Source organism: Castor canadensis, chromosome 3, assembly GCF_047511655.1.
Source record: "Castor canadensis chromosome 3, mCasCan1.hap1v2, whole genome shotgun sequence".
In the NCBI taxonomy this organism is placed as follows: Eukaryota; Metazoa; Chordata; class Mammalia; order Rodentia; family Castoridae; genus Castor; species Castor canadensis.
In genome coordinates this window covers 34868765-34890140 of record NC_133388.1, presented here as the reverse complement: position 1 = coordinate 34890140, position 21376 = coordinate 34868765, and positions in this window count along the sequence as shown.

The window sequence follows — 21376 nt, the reverse complement described above, 5'->3', positions numbered from 1 at the left end:
AGCCCCTTATGAGACATCAGAGTTCTAAGAATTTTCTCCCATTTCTTCAGGTTGTCATTTTCCTTCCTTGATGGTGTCTTTTTATGAACAAAGGCTTTTAACTTTGATGGTGTCTAATATATTTATTCTTTCTTTTGTTTCTCATGTCTTTAATGTCATATCTAAGAAGCTATTGCCTAATCAAAATGTAATACAGTTCAATTTTGTTGATTTAAATATCTAATTTTATACCAATATTTCATTCTCTTGATTATTATAGCTTTGTAGTAAGTTTTAAAATCAGGAACAGTCCAATTTTGATCTTTTTCAAGATTGTTTGTCTATTTTAGGTTTATTGAATTTTAGGACCGGCCTTTTAATTCCCACAAAGAAGGCAGCTGGGATTTTGACAGGGATTGCATTTAATCTGTAAATCACTTTTTAGAATATTGCCACGCCTATATTAACAGCACAAAATCTTTTTATCCATGAGCATGGAATGCATTTCCAGCTATTTAGATATTTAATTTCTTTCCACAATGCTTTATAGTTTTTAGAGTACAGATTTTGTACCACTTCTGTGAAATTTATCCCTAAATATTCTACTTTGATGCATTTATAGATGGAATTATAGTCTTAATTTATTTAGGAATGTTCGATATGCTTAGGAATATTATTGATTTTTGTAGGTTGATCTTGTATTAACAATTTTTCTGAGCTCACTTGTTAATTCTAACCATTCTTTAGTGGATTCTTTAGGGTTCTCTATATCTATAGAATATAGAATATCTCTGCAAATAGAGACAGTTTCCTTTTATCTTTCCAGTTTAGACACCTTTTATTTCTTTTCCTTGGCTAATTTCCCTGGGCAGAATTCATACTACAATGTCGGCTAGGAATGGCAAGGCAGGATATCAAAAGTGTCTGTCTTTCAACTGTAGCAAGATATTAGCGGTTGGTTTTTATATACGCCACTTTTGAGGTGAGGAAGATTCTTTCTAGTTCTAGTTTGTTGAGTGAGTTTATCATGAAAGGGTTTGAATATTTTCAAATTTTTATTCTCATCTATTGGGATGATCATATGGGTTTTGTCCTTATTCTATTGACATTCTCTTTTAATTAATTGATTTTGAGATGTTAAACCAACCTGGCATTCCCAGAATAAATCCTACTTGGTCACAGTTTGTAGTTCCTTTTCTATGCAGATGGGTGGGTTCGGCAGTGTTTTATTGAAAATTGCTGTGTCCATATTTGTGAGCGATTGGTCTGTGGTTTTCTTGTGTTACGCTTTTTCTGATATGTGGACAGTACTGGCTAATGGGGTGACTCAGGAAGTAGATGCCCCTTTTCTATGTTTTGGAAGAGTTTAAGAAGGGCTGATATTAATTCATCTTTAATGTTTGATACAATTCAGTGTTGAAGGCATGTGCTTTTCTTTGTTCGTAGTTTTTTGGATTGCTAACTCAATCTTCTTACTTGTTATAGGCTTATTCGGATTTTCTATTTGTTTTTGAGTCACTTTTGGTAGTTTGTGTCTTTCTATGAATTTTTAAATTTTATCTACATTATCTGATTTGTTGTCATGTGTTGTTTACAGTTTGTGTGTTTGCATGGGCATAATGCGTGTGTGTTCACAGGGCCTTATGCTAGGTAAGTGCTCTACCACTGACCTCTTCATCCCTAGACCTTGGGTTAGGGTCTCACCCTAACCCAGGCTGAGCCTCAAGCTGAAGAGCTTCCTGCCTTAGTCTCCCCAATTGCTAGGATTACAGGCACCACCACTCTGTTGTACATAGTGATCTCTTATAATTTTCTTTATTTCTGTAAGGTTGTAATGTAGTCTCTCTTCATTCCTGATTTTAGTTATAAAGTCTATGCTCTTTTTTTCTTTTCCAGTCAAGTTAAAAGTTTGCAATTTTATTGATCTTTTCAAAGAACCAACTTTTGGGTTCATTGATTTTCTCCATTGCTCTGTTCTTTGTTTCATTTACTTCTGTTCTTATTGCTAGTATTTCCTTCCTACTGCTTGTTTTGCATTTTAATTTGCTCTTCTTCTTCCATTGTGTTAAGATGGAAGGTTAGATTATTGGTTGAAGTTTTTAAAAAAAATTTTATATTTAGAACTGTTTTAGATTTACATAAATTACCATACTTTAAAAAAAATCAATCAACTTCATTTTTTAGAACAGGTTTAGATTTACAGAAAAATTAACAAGATAGTATAGAAAAATCCCCAAATAAACATCACTTTAATTTTCTCTATTATTAACATCTTACACTAGCAGGATTTGTTTATCATAATTAATGATTCATTGTTATTGACTGAAGTCCACAGTGTCCAGATTGTCTTAGTTTGTATTTAACATCCCTTTTATGTTCCAAGATCCCATCTAGGATACAACATTGCAGTTACTTGTTGTGTCTTGTTAGATTACTCTTGGCTGTGACAGCTTCTCAGACTTTCCTTGTTTTTGACAATCTCAACAGTTTTTTTTTGTATATAAAGTAGGATTTATTAGAGAGAAAGGAGAGGCTACAGCTAGAGAAGCTCAGTGGAGCCTGGAAGCCGGTAGCTCCCGATCTCAACAGTTTTGAGGAGTACTGAGGAGGTATGTTATTGGATGTCCCTCTATTGAAACTTGACTGATGTTTTTCCCATGATTATAGGGGGCTGTTGGGTTTTAGGAGAAAGTTACAGAAGTGTCATTTTTATCACTTCATCACATTAAGGGTATGCACTGTCAACATGATTTATGACTGTTAATGTTGATCGTGGTCACTAGATAAGGTGGTATTTGTCATGTTTCTACACTGTAATGTTACTCTTTAAAAAAATCCCCTTCCCATCATGTACTCTTTGGAAGTCATTGTGTGTAGCCATGCTTAAGAAGTGGGGGTTATGCTCTCTACCTCCTTTACTGCATAATTTATTTATAATTTTCCTGCAGAGGAAAATTGTAATTTATTAAATAATTTACTTACCTCAGATACACTTATCCATGCTTATTTTATTGTTGCTTCTTCTTCTTCTTCTTTTTTTTTCTTTTTGCAGTACTAGGGTTTGAATTCAGGGCCTCAAACTTATAGGCAGACACCCTGCCACTTGAGCCATACACACCAACCCTTTTTGTTTTAGTTATTTTTCAGGTAGTCTTGTACTTTTTGCTCAGGGTTGGCATGGACAACAATCCTCCTATGTGTGCCTCTCATATAGTGGGAATTACAGGTGTGAGCCACCATGCCTGGCTTATTGTTGAGATGGGATCTTGCTAATTTTTTTGCCATGGTTGGCCTGTGATCCTTCCAATCTCCATGTTCTGAGTAGCTGGGATTACAGGTGTGTGCCATCACATCCAGCCCTCTTTTTTCTTTTTAAATGTGTTTATATCTATGAAAGTCCCCTTAAGCATTGCTTAACTCATTCTGTAAGTGCAAAACTGGTTTTAACTCCTGAGCAGTCCATTGAAGTGAGCATTTGCTAACTATGTTTGGGGTCTGACCCAAAACTTAGACAAGTAACATTTTAACATCTGTGCCTTATAACAAGACTCTTTGCCATTTTGTCACAAACTCTTCTTTTATGAGGTCCAAACTAGTGTTTCATTTATTTCCTACTTGCATGATACTAAGTTAAGTCTGGGGTAAGATGTGTTTTTGGCTGGAGACTGACACAGCAGGAGGCTGGCTTCACAGTGGCTACTTCTAGTTTAATTAAGGTGTATTCTTGCAAGTTAAATAACTCAGAAAGATTAGCAGAGTGATCAGATGTGTCTTGCCTTAGTCTGTTTTCTGCTGCTATCACATGACAGAAGGGCAAGCGAGCACACATGGGACAGAGAAAGGAGTTGGGTTGAACTCATCCTTTCATCAGGAGTCCACATCTGCAGAGACTGAGCAATTTCTGCAATAATGACCTCAATCTATACATGAGGAAAGAGCCCTCATGACTTCATCACCTCTCAAAGGTCCCAACTCGTAAGACTGTTAGAAAAACAATAAAATTCAATGTGAGTTTGGGAGGGGACTGTTAAGTCACACACATCTCTTCTCCATGACCTCATGAACTTAGACAACCAGGTGTGTAAGTATGTGAAGAAGGGTGGAGAGAGGGGATGGGGGTGGAGAGATGGAGACTGTAAATGTTTAGAATAGTTGACACCTGGCTCATGATCCACAAAGGAACCAAGACAACAGCCAAAGGATAAATCTCTCAGTAAGTCAGGAATATGACAGCTGGACAATTCTTAATAGTATTAAACAACAACAAAAGGCCTATTTGAAACAGAATGTGTCCTGGCCCACTTGTTTCTTGGCTCTAAAGTAAATGGAAGTTGAGCCTCAGCTCCTGGAAGACTGACTGCCCAGCAAGGACTCTTGGGACATTCATATCCACTGGGAGAAGACAGCACCTTACCAGCTTCCTGGGCTGTTAAACTGCTACACCAGCTTTGGACCTTCCACCAACTTCCTATGTGACTTTTGACCAGCCCTTGATCTATCTGAGTCTTACCTTCCTTATTTGGAAAATGAGACTGGAAAGGATTGAGAAACAACCTGTAGAGTCCCGCCCAGTTCCAGCCTTCTGTGTCAGGTTTCCTGACTGGTTTCTAGGTCATCTTCCATTATAAAATAACTCCAAGAGAAATGTAGAGAACCGGGCGGATATTTTCCTCCTCGTGTTTCTTTCTCTTCTCATCCTGGCCTGAGCAATTCTTCCCTGTGTTTCTTCATCTTCCTTTGACATTCACCTGGGCTGGCACTGAGGCAGACATGAGGCTTCCCATATGCCTTTCATAAAGTAGAAGACTGTTTTAATTAGTGAGGGAAGACATGAAAAGCCAGTGCAAGGCTCACCCTTCCTGAGGGCATGCCTACATTATTTTTGCATCTGGGGCAATTTCAGTTAACAAAACAGTTACGATGAGGCAAGGAAAATAGGAAGGAAAAGTAGGAAGCAAGGGAAAGTAAAAGCAAGGAAAACCCAACTGTGCCATTTGTATTCTCTTCACAAGGTGATGTGTAATTCTGGAAGCAAGGGAAAAAAGTGACAGCAAAGAACATTGGTGGTAAACAATTCTCACTATGTGAAAGGTTTGGGGAAATGGCCACATATTAGGAGTTTGCCAGAGTGTTGTTTGGGAAAAGCTCCCGAGTTCATGTGTGTTCCACCTGCAATATCTTTTCTGCTACATTTCAGAGAATGCTTTGGAGATAGAGAGCAGTGGGAAAGGGAAAGAAAAGGAAATAATGTCAGGGATGGGTCCAATGATCTAATTTACACCTGGAAAAGTTGTGTGTTGCATCTTTCTCAAGAAACATAGTACAAAGCCAGGTATGGTGGTGCATGTCTATTATTCCAAAAATTGGGAGGCTGAGGCAGGAGGATCATGAATCTGAGGCCAATCTAGGCTGCATTGCAAGACCCAGCTCAACCAAACCAAACCAAACCAGACCAGACCAAGCCAAGCCAAGCCAAGCCAAACAAGCCAAGCCAAGCCAAGGACTCACAGTAGAGGATAACGAGAAGGGCACTTGATCTGGGTTCTCATCCTGACTCCATCCATGGAGCTTCAGTGCCTTCAATTGTACATAGAACTATCAGTAATATTTATATCAAAAAAGGTTTGTAGAGGTGTTTCAATAACAGCAGCAACTTACACTGGCCACTGTCTTGAAGAGGCATGCTTCTTGAACAAGTACATTTCAAACAAGCAGGATGTTAGGTGGGGATGTACCTGGGGATGGTAAGGACTGTAGGATTTGTCCCCCGTCCTTTACACAGATGTCTCTGCCTGTAGTGACCACTTTGTAACCAGTAAAGCAGAGCCCCATTAGGAATTTCCTTAAGGGGACCCAGGCTGAGGAGTCTTCTGAAGGCCTTGTGATGCACTTGGGAAGGGGTAGGGTAGCATTAGGGAATGACCACAACCTAGCTGCTGATGGTCCACTCAGCCGGAACACAGTGCAATCAAGTATACATTTGAGCCTACCTTCTCTGAAGGTTTGAATGAACATCCCAAAGAACTGCCATCAGAGGCCTGGGAGTTGCTCTTCCCTTCAGTGAACTTGGGATTCTTCCTTAGGTTTCCAGAATGCCTAACTCCCCCACTTTCTTCCCTTCCTTTGGCTTCCCCTTCTTCCTCATCCCAGTCTTTCCTCTGGCCATCCTGAGATCTCCATCCTTTCTTCCCTTCCTACATAATAAAGAAGTTCTAAGCTCATAGTCCATGTCTTGCAAACTCTGGCTCCTTGGTTCTCAACAGGATAGTGGTGGAAGTTTTCTTTTGCTAGTTCTCAATGGTTTGTTGTCATTGGGGACAGCAGAGGGGTCCCTGGCTATGGAAGGAGACATGCTGTGGCTTATGATGTAGATGCCTAATCAGTTCTATTCTGGTGCTCTGCTAGCCCAAATTGGGCAAATGTCCTCTTAAATTCATCTTCAGGGAAGGTGTTTCTGGGTAAATAGCAATATGGAATTTTGCCAGGTGTTGGTGGCTCATACCTGTAATCCTAGCTACTCAGGAAGGAGAGATCAGAAGGAACAAGGTTCAAAGCCAGCCTGGGCAAATAGTTCCATGAGACCCTATCTCAAAAACCCATCTCAAAAAAGGGCTGGTGGAGTACACAAGGTGAAGACTGAGTTCAAGCCCAAGTACCATAAAAAAAATGGAATTTTTTGGGTTTGTGTATGTTGTGGGGGGAGAGAAAAGAAGAGAAGAGGGAAATGGAGGGACAGGGCAGGATCTTAATGTCATTCTATTTTTAAATACTTTTAATTTTTACTCTTTAGTTTTTGTGGTACTGGGGTCTGAAGCCAGGACTTCACACTTGTTAGGCAAGTGTTCTACTGCTTGAACTATGCCCCTAGCCCTCATTCTATTTTTAAGCATAATAATTTTAAATTTTTATCTGGTAGTATAGGTAGATGGCTGAAGACCATTTAAGGTGTAAACTTTAATGTCCACATGGCACTGAGGAACATTCAGAGAAACCAAAGAGCAGGATAATTCCAGCAGACCTGGTGCTGTCTTGAGGCTTCATCATGAGCGTCACAATGAGTGGTAAAGGCAGCACTACCAAATTCATAGCCAGTGTCTGAGTGAACATTTCTTTCACTCCACCAAAAGGAATTTGCTAATCAACACATTTTCACCCACACATCATTTACAATGTAACAAAATAAGCATAGTAAAATATCAAACTCATTAAAGACAGTAGTCAGTCAGAAGATGAAAATGGGGTTGACTTTAGTCTCTCCTTCCCAGCTCAAGGATCTTTTGAACATGGAAAGAGGCATCATTGCAGAGCCACAGCCCAGGGCTCGACCAAGGATGAAACTCTGACAAGATTCATAAACAACATTTGAATGGGGCCTCAGCAATGTTTACTTGCGTTTCACTGAATTATTTCTCTTTTAAGCATCATAACTTGTCAGTCATAAAGATTTGTAAGTCTTCACACTTTGCATAACTGATTTGCAAATGTCACTGCAGTAACCACTGTTCAATGATCAGTTGCGTCACACAAGACTTAAAATGTTTAGGCTCATTTGTATCTCCACCATAATAAGGATCAGGCTTAGTAAGCATCTAAGTTCATCCTACACTTTTTAACTTTCTCAGAGTTCTTGCTACTAATTCATTTGTTATGGTTTTGGATGAACTGGCGTATTTTTTTTCTTTTTGTTAGATGATACCTAAGAGGTATTGAGCACGCATTCCTGAGTAAGTGCTCGGGACAGGCAACTCACACTAAAGCCATTGCCATGGCCACATCCAGTAGATCACCTTTCCTCAGAGGATCTGAGGGTTGAGCTCAGTAAGCATCAGTGTTCTAAGTTTGCTCACTGGTAAAAAATAACACAGAACCCATGTCAACCGGTGGTTTGGGGTAGGGAGTGGAACACAAGTGGTAGAGAGCTTGCCTAGCAAGCTTGAGGCCCTGGGTTCACTCTCCAGTGCTAAAAATAATGCACATAAACACAAAACAACAAAGCAAGCAAGCAAACAAAACCCAACAAAACAAACAAAACCAAACCCCAGTGGTTTGAAAACTGACCTTTTCAGAGAAGACTAAAAGTCTGGGCTAGCTCTTGTTTCTAAACTATCTTGGCTGGGAAAAGGCATTCATTAAAATTTTCAGGCAAAGAATGAAAATGTTGTTGAGAAAACTTCAAACCGCATGGCAAAGATAAAGGCACCCGTGGATGAATGATTTCATTGTGGACCTTGGTAAAAAGTGACTCACTGTGCTGCCTTTCTCAATACAACCTTCTTTTCAAAGACTGAATATTCTCATAAAACATAAAGGCAGAAGTAAATATTTTTAATCACATTTGATGTGATTACAAGTAGAAAAGAAGTTTGAGTTGGATAAAGGCAGTTGATGGGGGGGCTATGAATCATTTCAGAGTCTCTTTATCTGTATCCAAATTTGCAGCAGTAATGGTAAAATAAAGGGCAGTATTGCTAGTCATCTTTTATCTGGAAAAACCACTTCACGAATGTTCTCTGAGATGTTACAAGAGCCTCCGAAGCCTCCTATCCAATTATGTGGCAGGGACTACTTGACCTCCTGACAAAGACACATTTGTTGAGTCCGTGGGGACTGTGGCTCAGTAGCTTGAAAACTTGTTGCTGCGGTACCTCTTAGGGACCCTTCTGGCTGCTCCCCTAAGTATCCACTGTGACATTTGTTAGGCTGCATTTATACATATTGTGACACAAAGAGAAAAGAAATTGTGTCCATAGTGTCTGTGTACCTTTTGTCCCCTTCATGCCCAGCAGAGCCACAGCTCTCTGTCTACATGAAGCAGCACATGGTGCCCACTCTCAACTCCTTTTTCCCTATCGTTTCCTGTTTTTCTCAAACTTGGTGAGCAAGTCCCATGAGGACCACTTCCACCTGCCAAATAGATAAGGGAGTTCCTACTGACGCGCATGGGTTCTCTGTAAAGTGCTTTTCAAGTCTGTTCCCCGTTTGAGTGGCTTTGAACGTTCCCTGGTGGACACCCTGTGTTGTGGGCTGTTGGGCTCTCGTGCCAATTTTTCAAAGTATTCTTTTCATTGTGGCCCTCTCTTTGACTTTGCTGGTTTTGAGTGCCTGGTATTTTTGGTCTTTGGCACATTCTTTTTCCTGGGTTTCCAATAAGTGGCCATTTAGATTGTCTCTAGGCTTCCTGTGTTTTTTTTCTCTTTTTGAAAAACTTTGTAACTCTTCCTTCACATTTTTTTCTAACTAGTGTCAAATTTCCCTTCTGTAGCATGAATATTGATGCAATGGATATCCTTGCTTTTCCCTCTCCCTATGGACAGTTGGGTAGGGGCAGGAAGAAGGTTGAGTATAAAGAATATTATATATGCATCCTAGACTTTATATGTGATTGTATTTAATCCTCACAGATGGTATGTCCAAGATTATAGTAATCGACTCAGTGATTTTTCCATGCTATCTCACTTGAGGCTTGCAACTCAATGAGGCAGATTATATTATCTCTTCAATTAATTTGTGCTGGAGACTGAACCCAGAGCCCGTGAATTCTGAGCATATACTGTTCCACTGAGCTATACCCCTAGCCGTATCTCTCCATTTTAAGGGTTAGGAAACTGAGGTTCAGAGAGGCCAAGTGACTTGCCCAAAGTCATGGCTTTCTACTCAGTCCAACGTTCTGGCAGCTATGCACTTGAGCACACTGTCGAAAAGTGCTTCACTTCTAGACATCATCAATAGCTATAGCAAGGTAGCAGGATATAAAATCAACATAGAAAAATTATTAGCATTTCTATACACTAACAATGAGCAAACGGAAAAAGAATGTATGAAAACAATTCCATTTACAATAGCCTCAAACAAAATCAAATACCTAGGTGTAAACCTAACAAAAGATGTGAAAGACCTCTACAAGGAAAACTATACACTTCTGAAGAAAGAGATTGAGGAAGACTATAGAAAGTGGAGAGATCTCCCATGCTCATGGATTGGTAGAATCAACATAGTAAAAATGTCGATACTCCCCAAAGTAATCTACATGTTTAATGCAATTCCCATCAAAATTCCAATGACATTCATTAAAGAGATTGAAAAATCTACTGTTAAATTTATATGGAAACACAAGAGGCCACGAATAGCCAAGGCAATACTCAGTCAAAAGAACAATGCAGGAGGTATCACAATACCTGACTTCAAACTATATTACAAAGCAATAACAATAAAAACAGCATGGTACTGGCACAAAAACAGACATGAAGACCAGTGGAACAGAATAGAAGATCCAGATATGAAGCCACACAACTATGAGCAACTTATCTTTGACAAAGGAGCTAAAAATATACGATGGAGAAATAGCAGCCTCTTCAACAAAACCTGCTGGGAAAACTGGTTAGCAGTCTGCAAAAAACTGAAACTAGATCCATGTATATCACCCTATACCAAGATTAACTCAAAATGGATCAAGGATCTTAATATCAGACCCCAAACTCTTAAGTTGATACAAGAAAGAGTAGGAAATACTCTGGAGTTAGTAGGTATAGGTAAGAACTTTCTAAATGAAACCCCAGCAGCACAGCAACTAAGAGATAGCATAGATAAATGGGACCTCATAAAACTAAAAAGCTTCTGTTCATCAAAAGAAATGGTCTCTAAACTGAAAAGAACACCCACAGAGTGGGAGAAAATATTTGCCAACTATACATCAGACAAAGGACTGATAACCAGAATATACAGGGAACTTAAAAAACTAAATTCTCCCAAAACTAATGAACCAATAAAGAAATGGGCATGTGAACTAAATAGAACTTTCTCAAAAGAAGAAATTCAAATGGCCAGAAAACACATGAAAAAATGCTCACCATCTCTAGCAATAAAGGAAATGCAAATTCAAACCACGCTAAGATTCCACCTCACCCCTGTTAGAATAGCCATCATCAGCAACACCACCAACAACAGGTGTTGGTGAGGATGCAGGGAAAAAGGAACCCTCTTACACTGTTGGTGGGAATGTAGACTAGTACAACCACTCTGGAAAAAAATCTGGAGGCTACTTAAAAAGCTGGACATCGATCTACCATTTGATCCAGCAATACCACTCTTGGGGATATACCCAAAAGACTGTTACTCCAGAGGCACCTGCACACCCATGTTTATTGCGGCACTATTCACAATAGCCAAGTTATGGAAACAGCCAAGATGTCCCACCACTGACGAATGGATTAAGAAAATGTGGTATCTATACACAATGGAATTTTATGCAGCCATGAAGAAGAACGAAATGTTATCATTCGCTGCTAAATGGATGGAATTGGAGAACATCATTCTGAGTGAGGTTAGCCTGGCTCAAAAAACCAAAAATCGTATGTTCTCCCTCATATGTGGACATTAGATCAAGGGCAAACACAACAAGGGGATTGGACTATGAGCACATGATAAAAGCGAGAGCACACAAGGGAGGGGTGAGGATAGGTAAGACACCTAAAAAACTAGCTAGCATTTGTTGCCCTTAATGCAGAGAAACTAAAGCAGATACCTTAAAGCAACTGAGGCCAATAGGAAAAGGGGACCAGGAACTAGAGAAAAGGTTAGATCAAAAAGAATTAACCTAGAAGGTAACACCCACGCACAGGAAATCAATGTGAGTCAATGCCCTGTATAGCTATCCTTATCTCAACCAGCAAAACCCCTTGCTCCTTCCTATTATTGCTTATACTCTCTCTACAACAAAATTAGAAATAAGGGCAAAATAGTTTCTGCTGGGTATTGAGGGGGGGGAGGGGGAGGGGGCGGAGTGGGTGGTAAGGGAGGGGGTGGGGGCAGTGGGGAGAAATGAACCAATCCTTGTATGCATAATAATAAAAGAAAAATGAAAAAAAAAGAAAAGTGCTTCAGCATGGGCCAAGCCAAGCCTGCCTGACTAATGCCCAGGCTGCTTTTACCTCCTTCTCCTTTTACCTCACCCCTGACTCCCTCACCTTTGCAAGCTATTAATCTCCAGGTGTGTCATTTAATAGTCTTGTGGTTGGTGGCCCATGTTGAAAAGATAATATTCCTACATTGCCACTAAAGAGGTTTAAAGTCACATGACTGAACAACTGCAGGCAAAACTGAGTATTCAGAGAGACAAACATCTGGTTTATGATGAAGTTTGAATACTTTACATCAGGTTGGATGATATTGAGTGGTTATTTCCATACTGGATGCAAGACTCATCAGCACTGTTTCAGCCTCTTGACCAGATTCCTATAGGGTCACATGAGCCATGATTTTGAAATAGAGAAATTGAGGATATAAATGACTCCAATTCATTAATTCACCTATGCATGCTATAAATTTTATATTTATGAAGTTCTAACAATGTACCAGCACTATTGTAGGCTATAAATTGAACAAGACAAATGAAACATCTATTTTCTTGGACTATAGTTCAAGTTTTAGGCAGGGACGCGTGAACTAGTTTCATGTATGTTTTGCAAGGTTCACTCTGGTTGCTAGAAGGCAACAGAACAAAAGTGGAAGGAGGTAGACTAGTGGGAGAATTTTGCAGTGGTCTAGGCCAGAAATAATGGCAGCTTGGGTCCTGAAGTGTAATGGAGGCAGAAGGGATGAGAGAAAGCTGAATTCAGGGTACATTTTGAAGATGTAGCCAATGGAGTTTTGCAAAGAGATGGTTGTGGCAGTGAAAGAAAGAGTTGAAGTTGGTTTCCAGTTTTTTAGCTTGAGCAGTTGGATGAAAAGAAATGCCACTGTGTAGAAGCCTGTGGGAGCAACAGGTGCAGGAGGGGTGAGGATCGAGGTTCAGTTTTGGGTATTTTATGTCAAGATTTCTATTCTGGCTGCCATGTCAGAGAGGTGGAAGACGTTTGGGTCGACAGCTCAGAAAAGGTCAGGTGCTCCCTCTTCTTGACTTTCCCTCCACAACCACTTCATCTCATCTCACTCATAGGTAGATTAGCTGGAACCAGAGTTATTTTCTGGTTTCTTCCATTTAGTACAGACCTGGAGGAAACATATGTGGTTTCCCTGGTGTGTGCTACTGACAGGTTCCCAACTCCTGGGTGTTCCTCACATTTCCATAAGAGAAATTCCCAGGGTAGAGAACATAGCTTCCAGAACTCTGGAAGGTAGCCTCAAGGACAGCTGGAAGAAGTATAAAACCACTGGCAGCCTGTTAGGTTACTTAACATCCTCGCCTCCACTCCCCACTGCTACATCTGTAGCTCATAATCACAGCAGTCCCTATCTTGCATTTTTTGGGGTGCTGGGGATTGAACCCAGCGCTCTGTGAATGCTGAGCACTTTCTTTACTACTGAGTTATGGCCTCTGACCCTTGGCCTAAACAGTTTTTTGGCTTTATGATGATGAGAAAGCAATGTGTATTCAGGAAACACTGTAATTTGGATTTAGACCTTTTCCCAAGGTAGTGATCCCAGATTACAAGGGGAAACCACCAATGCTCTCCAGTGTGCCATGTTGCTAAGTTATGATGTTTGGGAGGATGGGTGTGTTAAGGGCATGCTCATGTCACTTTACGATGGTTTATTGGGGGGAGTATAACTCCTTTGTACATCAAGGAGTAAAGACTCTACAATGCTTACATGATCTAGACACTCTTCTAAGCATGTTACTGTATTTCCTTGTGCACACTGGCAACAGTCCTCTGTCGAAGGCACTCTGTGTGCCCCCTTTTACAGAGAGCATGCTGAAGTCCAGAGTGGGTACAGAACCTGGGGCCACTAGGCTGGCCTGCCCTGCCCTCTGTCCTGCTGTTCCTGGTGGAGTTCCTCCTCTCTGCCCCTGCTGCTCAGCCTAGGCCCCCTTTGCTTCCCTGTTGAAACCTGGTACAGGTAGTGGGATTCCTGGCATGTTGGGGCTCAACTCTTTGTCAACTTTCTCTCTTTTTCCTATACAGAACAGGCCCATTTTGATTCTTCTGTTTTTTTCTGGGTTAGTTTTATTAAGTTATGTTTTGCTAGAAAATTTTTATTCACACTAATATGTTGTAATTCTCTTACTTTCTTCTGTATGGTTACTGACCATACACTTTCTTACTCTCTGCATGTGCACTTTTATCTTTTATCTTTTCTTGCCAGGCTAGTTAGTGGTTGGTTGCAGGCTGGAAACTTTTCTTTCTTTTCCCAAATCAACTGTAACAATTTCTAAAGTCCATATAATGCTATTCTCCATCTTTTTATCCCATGCTGTGTACACATTACCTAATGCACAATAGATTCTTAATAAATACTTGTAAAATTAAAAATGTGGTGAAGAAACTTTTTGTTTTTTGATCATTTTTAATTTTATTGCCTTTGAATAGAAAATGTTGCCTGTACTATTACTACAGTTTGGACTTTGTTGGGGTCTTCTTTGTGGACTTAATATATGGCTAGCTTTTGTGAAAATCTCATAGGTCCTTGAAAAGAGGGCATATTTTCTAATTTTTAGGATATACAGTTTAACATTAAACTGTATAGCACCTTACATGCACCTCGTTAATTATTTAAGTATGCTATATCTTATTTATTCCCTGTTCCATTTAATGCTTTCTGGCCTCAATTCTAGCTGACCTTGTATTTAAGCTGATGACCTCTGCTTTTTTTGGTTTGCATCTGTCTAGTACACCTTAGCACAACTTCCATTCCAACTTTGCTCTATAACTTTGAATTTTCTCAGTTGTGCATTTTGTTTGCTGCTTAAAGGTAAATTTTACTGTATGAGCTTTATTTTAATAAGTAAATTAAGGTATTTATATTGATATGATATGTTTGGCTTCAGTTCTGACATTTTAATTTATGTTATGTTTTCTACATTTAGAAAAGTCTTTTTACTGTATGGTCTTTTTATTTGCATTGGCTCTGTGTAGTACTTTCTGATTTTTGTAAAAAATCTGAAAGTAATTTATAATTCTAATCTAATTTAATGCCCTTACTCCTTTATTTCTTTAGAAAATACTTATTAATTCTTTAACATGAGAATGATAAAATTGACATATTCCTTTACCCTTCTCCATCACTTGATTTTTGTCAGTGTTATTTTTCTTAACATTTCTTTGAACTGTTATGTATGCTTGTACTTCTATTACTTGTTGATTTAAGTTTTAAATGATATATTTGGCTCCCTGTTTTATAGATAAGGGCATTTTTAACTTAATCTACCCCCTAACTTCTTTCTGCTTTCTCTCTCATTTTTTTTCTATTTATTTACTTTTTATGTTTTGAGACAGGATCTCACTATGTTGCCCAGGTGGTTTAGAACTTGTGGGCTCAAGTGATCCTCCTGCCTCAGCCCCCAGCGTAGCTGGGACAAAAGACATGTATACTGTGTCGGGTGTTGTCATTATTTACTGTAAAATTGTTACATTGTCAGGAACAATTACACTCAGCATTCCTTCCTGCAACATCTTCTCTGACACAAGGTGTGCCATTTCAATTCAGAAGTTAAAGGTTCAGGAACAATCTCTTAAATTTTACGTTTAAATGTTCTTCTAGTAAAAACTATTCAGGGTTTCTTTCCTCTGTTCTCTATGTCTATCGCTGTTTTATCTAACCTTTTTTATTTCTTAGTTCCTGTTTCATTTCCATTCTTGGTGGCCTTTATGTATTCCTGAAATGCATATGCTTCCTGTGTTCCTTCTAATTTTCCTTTTTTTCAGATTTTATCTCCTCTTGAAGCCTTGGCATGTTTTCCTTGATTTTATATTTTGTTGTAGTACTTTGTGGATTTTCCTTTATAGAAGCAATTACTTCACTAGGTATTTTAAGTCTTAGCAAAATTTTAGTCATGATTTCCATCTATTTGACCATAACATTTTTCTGATAGTGATTTTACCTGTTAGTAAGTTTTATTGAACTTTTTCATCTTTTTTTCCTTATAGGATCTTTATATCAATAGTATGTCCATACCTTTGTTAATATTCACCTTTGATTGAGATGCAGTTTTGTGGAAGTTCTTTGCAGGAGATTCCTTCAGGGCAGATCAACAACGAACTTTGGGTTTAATATCCAATGGCTTTCTATGACTTGCTGCTTCTGAGGCAGACTGCTTTCTGCAAACATGGCCATCTGGGGGATCCATGTGGAGTCCTCTGCACTGTATTTCTGACCCAAGCCAGACCCAGGAGGTCATTTTTCACCAGCACTGCTCATCCCTAATTCCATGCCTGTATGGTAAGAGATAGAGTTTGCAGTTTGGGGAGCAGTTCACTTTCTGGAAGGATATTTTATGGGACTTTCTTAAATCTGACCTCTGGATTCCCTTGCAAATCTCTCTATTTATTTTTTGCCCTAAGTTAACTGCTTTGGGAGCATCTTTTTAGCATATTTTGGAATCTGCGAATTATATTTGTCTCCTAGTATAGCTAAAATTGAGTTTGTGTTTTTTTCTCCACTCTTTATTGCATCTGTATAACATCCTAGAGAAAGGACAAGACTGATTTGCATAACTGTTTATATCAGAAGTTCTGAAGGCTGACCTTAAAATAAAAACCAGATGCCATTTCCAGCTTAAAAATCCTCTAGAGTCTTTGTACTTCATATAGAATAAAATCCAAATTCTCTTTTTAATGTGAATATGTCTCGTATGACGACTAGTCTCTGTTTATCTGTCCCATCTCACTTTAACTCTCTCTCATGTACTCCAAGCTTCAGGTACATTGACATTCTCGGGGCTCTTAGGATTTGCCAGTCTCTTGTTTAGCCTTTGTCCATGAAACACTTCCTTTGTCCTCCCCTTCCTCCTCAGCATTCTTTACACTATTAGCTTAAATAACAGGGTTTTAGAGCTGCTGTCCTGACCACCTCAGCCAAGCCTCTTGATTGTTCCTTTCATAGACTTAACATGCATGTTCAATTCTCTTTGCTTCATTCCCTTCCTCCCTCTTTTCTTCTTTCTCTCTTCCTTTCATCCTCTCTGTCCCTTCCTCCCTTCTCTTCCCTCCCCACATCTCCCTTCCCCTCCTCTTCTCTCTCTCTCTCTCTCTCTCACTCTCTTTAGGCATACAGTGCAGGAACTGTGATTTTCTTGTTCTTCATTTTTACACCTTACACGAAGTCTGTCAATAACATGTACTCAATAGGCATTTGCTAAAAGAATGAATATATTAATGAACGAACGAAGACTGTTTTCACATATGAGTGTCATACTGTCACCAGTTAAACACCCTCTCAAAGCCCAAGAAAAACAATTCCTCTTGCTAACCAGTATTCTGTTTTAACAAGATGTCAGTCTAACCTGGTGGACCCCAGCCTCTACCGTGAAACAGGATGCCAGATGGAACTAGGCGAAATGGATTTCAGTCCTAAAGCACATCATGTCGCCCCACTATTCAACCCCAGACTCATTACTGCCCACTGTAATGCATTACCCTTGTAAAATCCCTGCCTACCTGTACCATCTTGGCTCTGCCTGGCCCACTGCTGACCCAGACTGGAACTGGCCCATATGAAGATTACAGGGAGGGGCCTCTGTCTCCAGGATGGACCCAACTCCTTCTCGGGGGAGGGGAACACTATGAGTTATTGAAGTCATTGTCCAAATCCCTCTCTTTTCTCCCCTTACTCTTAAAAGAACCTTATCTTTTGTTCTGGTTGAGAAGCTGATTTGTGACACTTTTTTCTCTCTGCCTCTGTTCTTGGCCAAGAATAAAACTCTTTTCACCGCAGTGTACTTGGTCCCACCTCTCTAAGAAGGAAAAAGGACCCATTTTTTTTGGGATCAGAATTATAACAATATTTCAACAAGGCGGCTCTGGTTATTTTGTTTGCATTTGAGAACATGTTGGAAGGTCAGAAGACCATTTCTTTTCCTTTTATTTTATTGTTTTTACATTTACTCACATGTATATACATTGTTTGGGTCACCTTCTCCCCCGCCCCACACACAGGAGACCATTTCTTAGAAGGGTCCATTATAGGAGCAAGGAATATTTCATTGTGGAGAAAGCAGAGTTTAAAGATAGATGTTTTCAAATGAAGGAAGTTTAATCTGGTAGAGAAGTGTTTTCACCTTGAGAATCACCTAGGGAGCTTGTTAAAAATATGGAATCCCAGGCTTTCCTGAATATTTGACTTGTAGGGTATGGAGTGGAACTGGAGAATTTTTATTTTGTTTTGTTCTTTAATGAGCACCCTAGGTAGTTGTTTTTATTAGAAAGTGATGGGAAATACCATTTAATAAGAGGTAGTGGTATTACTGTGAGAAAAACTGGGATTTCTAGGCTGAAAGGCAGAGGAACCCATGCAAGGAAGTTGTCTCAAAGTAGAAAGGCCTCAAAGCAGATGGGACTGTGGATCCCTGAAGACTACAACAATCCCCAGGGGCTGATCTCGTGCGGGGAATAAGATTCATGCTTTAAGTAGCTGAAATCTTGAGTTTAAGGAAATGAAAGTCTTTTAAGTGCTTTGGGCAGGCAGTTTTTGTCTTGCCTCTGTCTGTCTCTTCTCCCTTTTTTCTCTCTTTCTCACTCTATGGCAGCATACAACCATAACAAATAAACACAAATGCCAAATCAAAACAGTTCCCCACCCCAAACCAAGGGAACTTTAGGGGGAAAAAGAAAGCAAAACCATGGATATAATTGTCCTCAAAGGTCTTGAAGACCAAAGGGAGCCTGGAATGTTCAACGTGCATGTAAGTACAGTCACAAAACAAACAAGATTGGTGAAATGAACCATCATCTCAGTTGCTAACTAGATTAATTTAATGCACAGGGGCTCAGCAATTAAAATGCAGAACCAGCTTGTCTTTGCAAGTAAAAAATGATGAAGAAACAGACCATTGAAGCAGCAGGCTCAGGGCTGCTGGGAGGCTGGCTGGCCTCAGGATGTCCATCTGTGGGCAGTAATTCCCCAGGCAGCCCCAGAGGAAGAAAACCTGGGGCCACTGTGACCTCCAGGCCACAAGTCAGAGCAAAAGATTTGGGTTTGTTTCTGGATTCTGGTGGAGGTTGCTATAGAAACAGAAGCTGGTTCTGGAAACTCACTCTAGAGTGGCCTGAGGGAGGCTCAGAAAGAGTGACCACAATTATTGTTTTTCAATATTTATTAAAGTCACTCACAAAGGTATTTAATGCTCACAAAATTCCTGAAAGATAGTTTTTCTCATCTCTCTGAGAGACTGTATAACTTGCCCAAAGGAAATTGCTGTATTCCCTTAACCAGTGCTTATTATCTCCTGAGGGGTAATAAGTGAAAGAGTTCAAATTTGAACCCCTATCTAAAGTACACACTGTCTTTCCTTTATTAACTTTAGTAATAATAAAGTGCCATCACAAACCTGTGAGAAAAATTCAAATAATCCAAAGGAGAGATTGGCAAAGGGCATGAGCAGGCAGCTCACCAAAAAACTAATACGATGGCATTTAAAGGGCACAAGTGGGTTGTAAAATTTTTATGGGCATCACAATAAAAGGAATGAATTCAGGGCCGGAGCAGGGGCAGACTCACGGGGGGGAGAATGTGTGTGTAAACTGGTATACACCTTTTTCAAGGACAGCTCAGCAGTATCAATGAGGACTTTCAGTGCAAGCTGTCCCATCCAGAGATTCTACTCTAGGTTCTGTCTCTCATATGTACCCACACAAGCAACCATGCGTCTCTGAAGATACTTCAGTGTTATTTGTCAGACCGAGAGACTAGAAGCAATACAAAAAACCTTTGATTAATGACACATTAGATAAGTCATGGTAAAATGTAAAATGAAAAGAAATATACAAAACCCTCACTCAATTACTGAGTGATTCTATCCCTCAATAATTATGGGGTGAGTCAGGAGTAACCATTGTACCTTATAGAGAGATATAAAGCTTTGAACCATGTATCGATCATTTGCAAATGGACTAAATCAACACTGTGAGCAGGCAGGGCAGGGTTAGCCCATTCCCCAGACAGACAAGGAAGCAGAGCCTCTGTGAGGCCAAGTGAGCCGTACAATATAATTATAAAAAATGACAAAGGCTGGGATGACTGCTTTTTAGACTCTGCCAAGTGCTCTTCATGACACCCAATATTTGGAAAGCCAGCATCAGTGGAAGGAGGACCTTCCTCTGGAGAGGAACAAGGTTGGGGAGTTATTTTTTTATGTTGATGTGGAGAGGGCCCCTGGCTGTACAGTGGTTTGCTTGACTAGCAGAACGGTTTCTCTGGCTCCAGGTGAACCCTCTTTCCCCTCCTACCTAAGGGAGCTGGAAGCTTGGACAAAGACACTAGATACTCTCTCCATCATTACAGGATACCCAAATAAAGGCAGTTTTTTGGACAGGTATCTGACTGGCACTTTGCCCTTTGGATATTTCTTGTGGCTTTCTCATGACTTTTCCATCTTAAGAGCAGCTAGAAGGAGCCAAGGGGAGAAAAACTAAACCAGCCTTGAGGCTGAGGAAGCCATGTAGCTCATCCTGTGGTTTTAGGCCTCATAGCAACAGAGTCTCTTTCCATTGACTTCTATAGAGGGCTTCCAGTCCTGGCTGCCCATTGGACTCATCTGTGGGAAGTGATGTTTTGGAGCTGGTTCACACTAGCTCTTCAAAAACATTTCTGAAATGTTCAGACAGTTTGTGAATCAGTGATTGAACATATTGGCTATTAAAATTGATTATATAAATGCATAATTAAATTATTTTGAAAACCAAAGTGATCAATACTCAAAACTCATTATTTCCTAACTATTTTGCTCTTATTTGAGGTGATTAAAACCTCAAAAGTATAGATGAGAGTTTTTTATACTTTCATCTACTTAATATATATGTATGTATTCAGCATATATACTGAAAATATTATATAATGGTAAGGAACTATTCCTTTTTTTGCAGTTTCTGTGTTTAATGAATTCATACTAGTAGACTAAAATTGACTATGGTAGAAATATGTACGTCATGGAAATTGGCAAATGTGACTATTAAGGCTTCATTAATTGTCTTGTTCATCTAGACTTAAGATTAAGAGTGTATCTTGTCTGGACCATTGCATTGTAAATAGTACAATAAGTTGAGGAAATTGTCTTTCAGTATTCAAAATTATCTGATCTACAGAGAGTTACTCCTATGATAAGAATTTATGTGATTATTGATAATCCAAGTTTTGTTTGCTTTCATTTTATTCATTAGCACAAATGAAAATATTGACCAACAGTCACATCTAAACTATAATTGCAGCCGCATGTTAGCGACAGATACAAGAATTCAGTAAAAGTCAATGGAAACATTTAGCAACCAATTGGATAACTGGAACTAATAGTAAAGAATATTATATTTTATGTAAATTATGTGTCACAATCCTTTATATCATTAATATTTATAATAAACCTATGTGTATATGATCATTCAGTTTTTTTTTCTATTGGAGGTTTTGTTGGTAAACATTTCTACCCTACCACTATTGCTTGGGAGCTTTAAAAATCACAAACACGTGTATA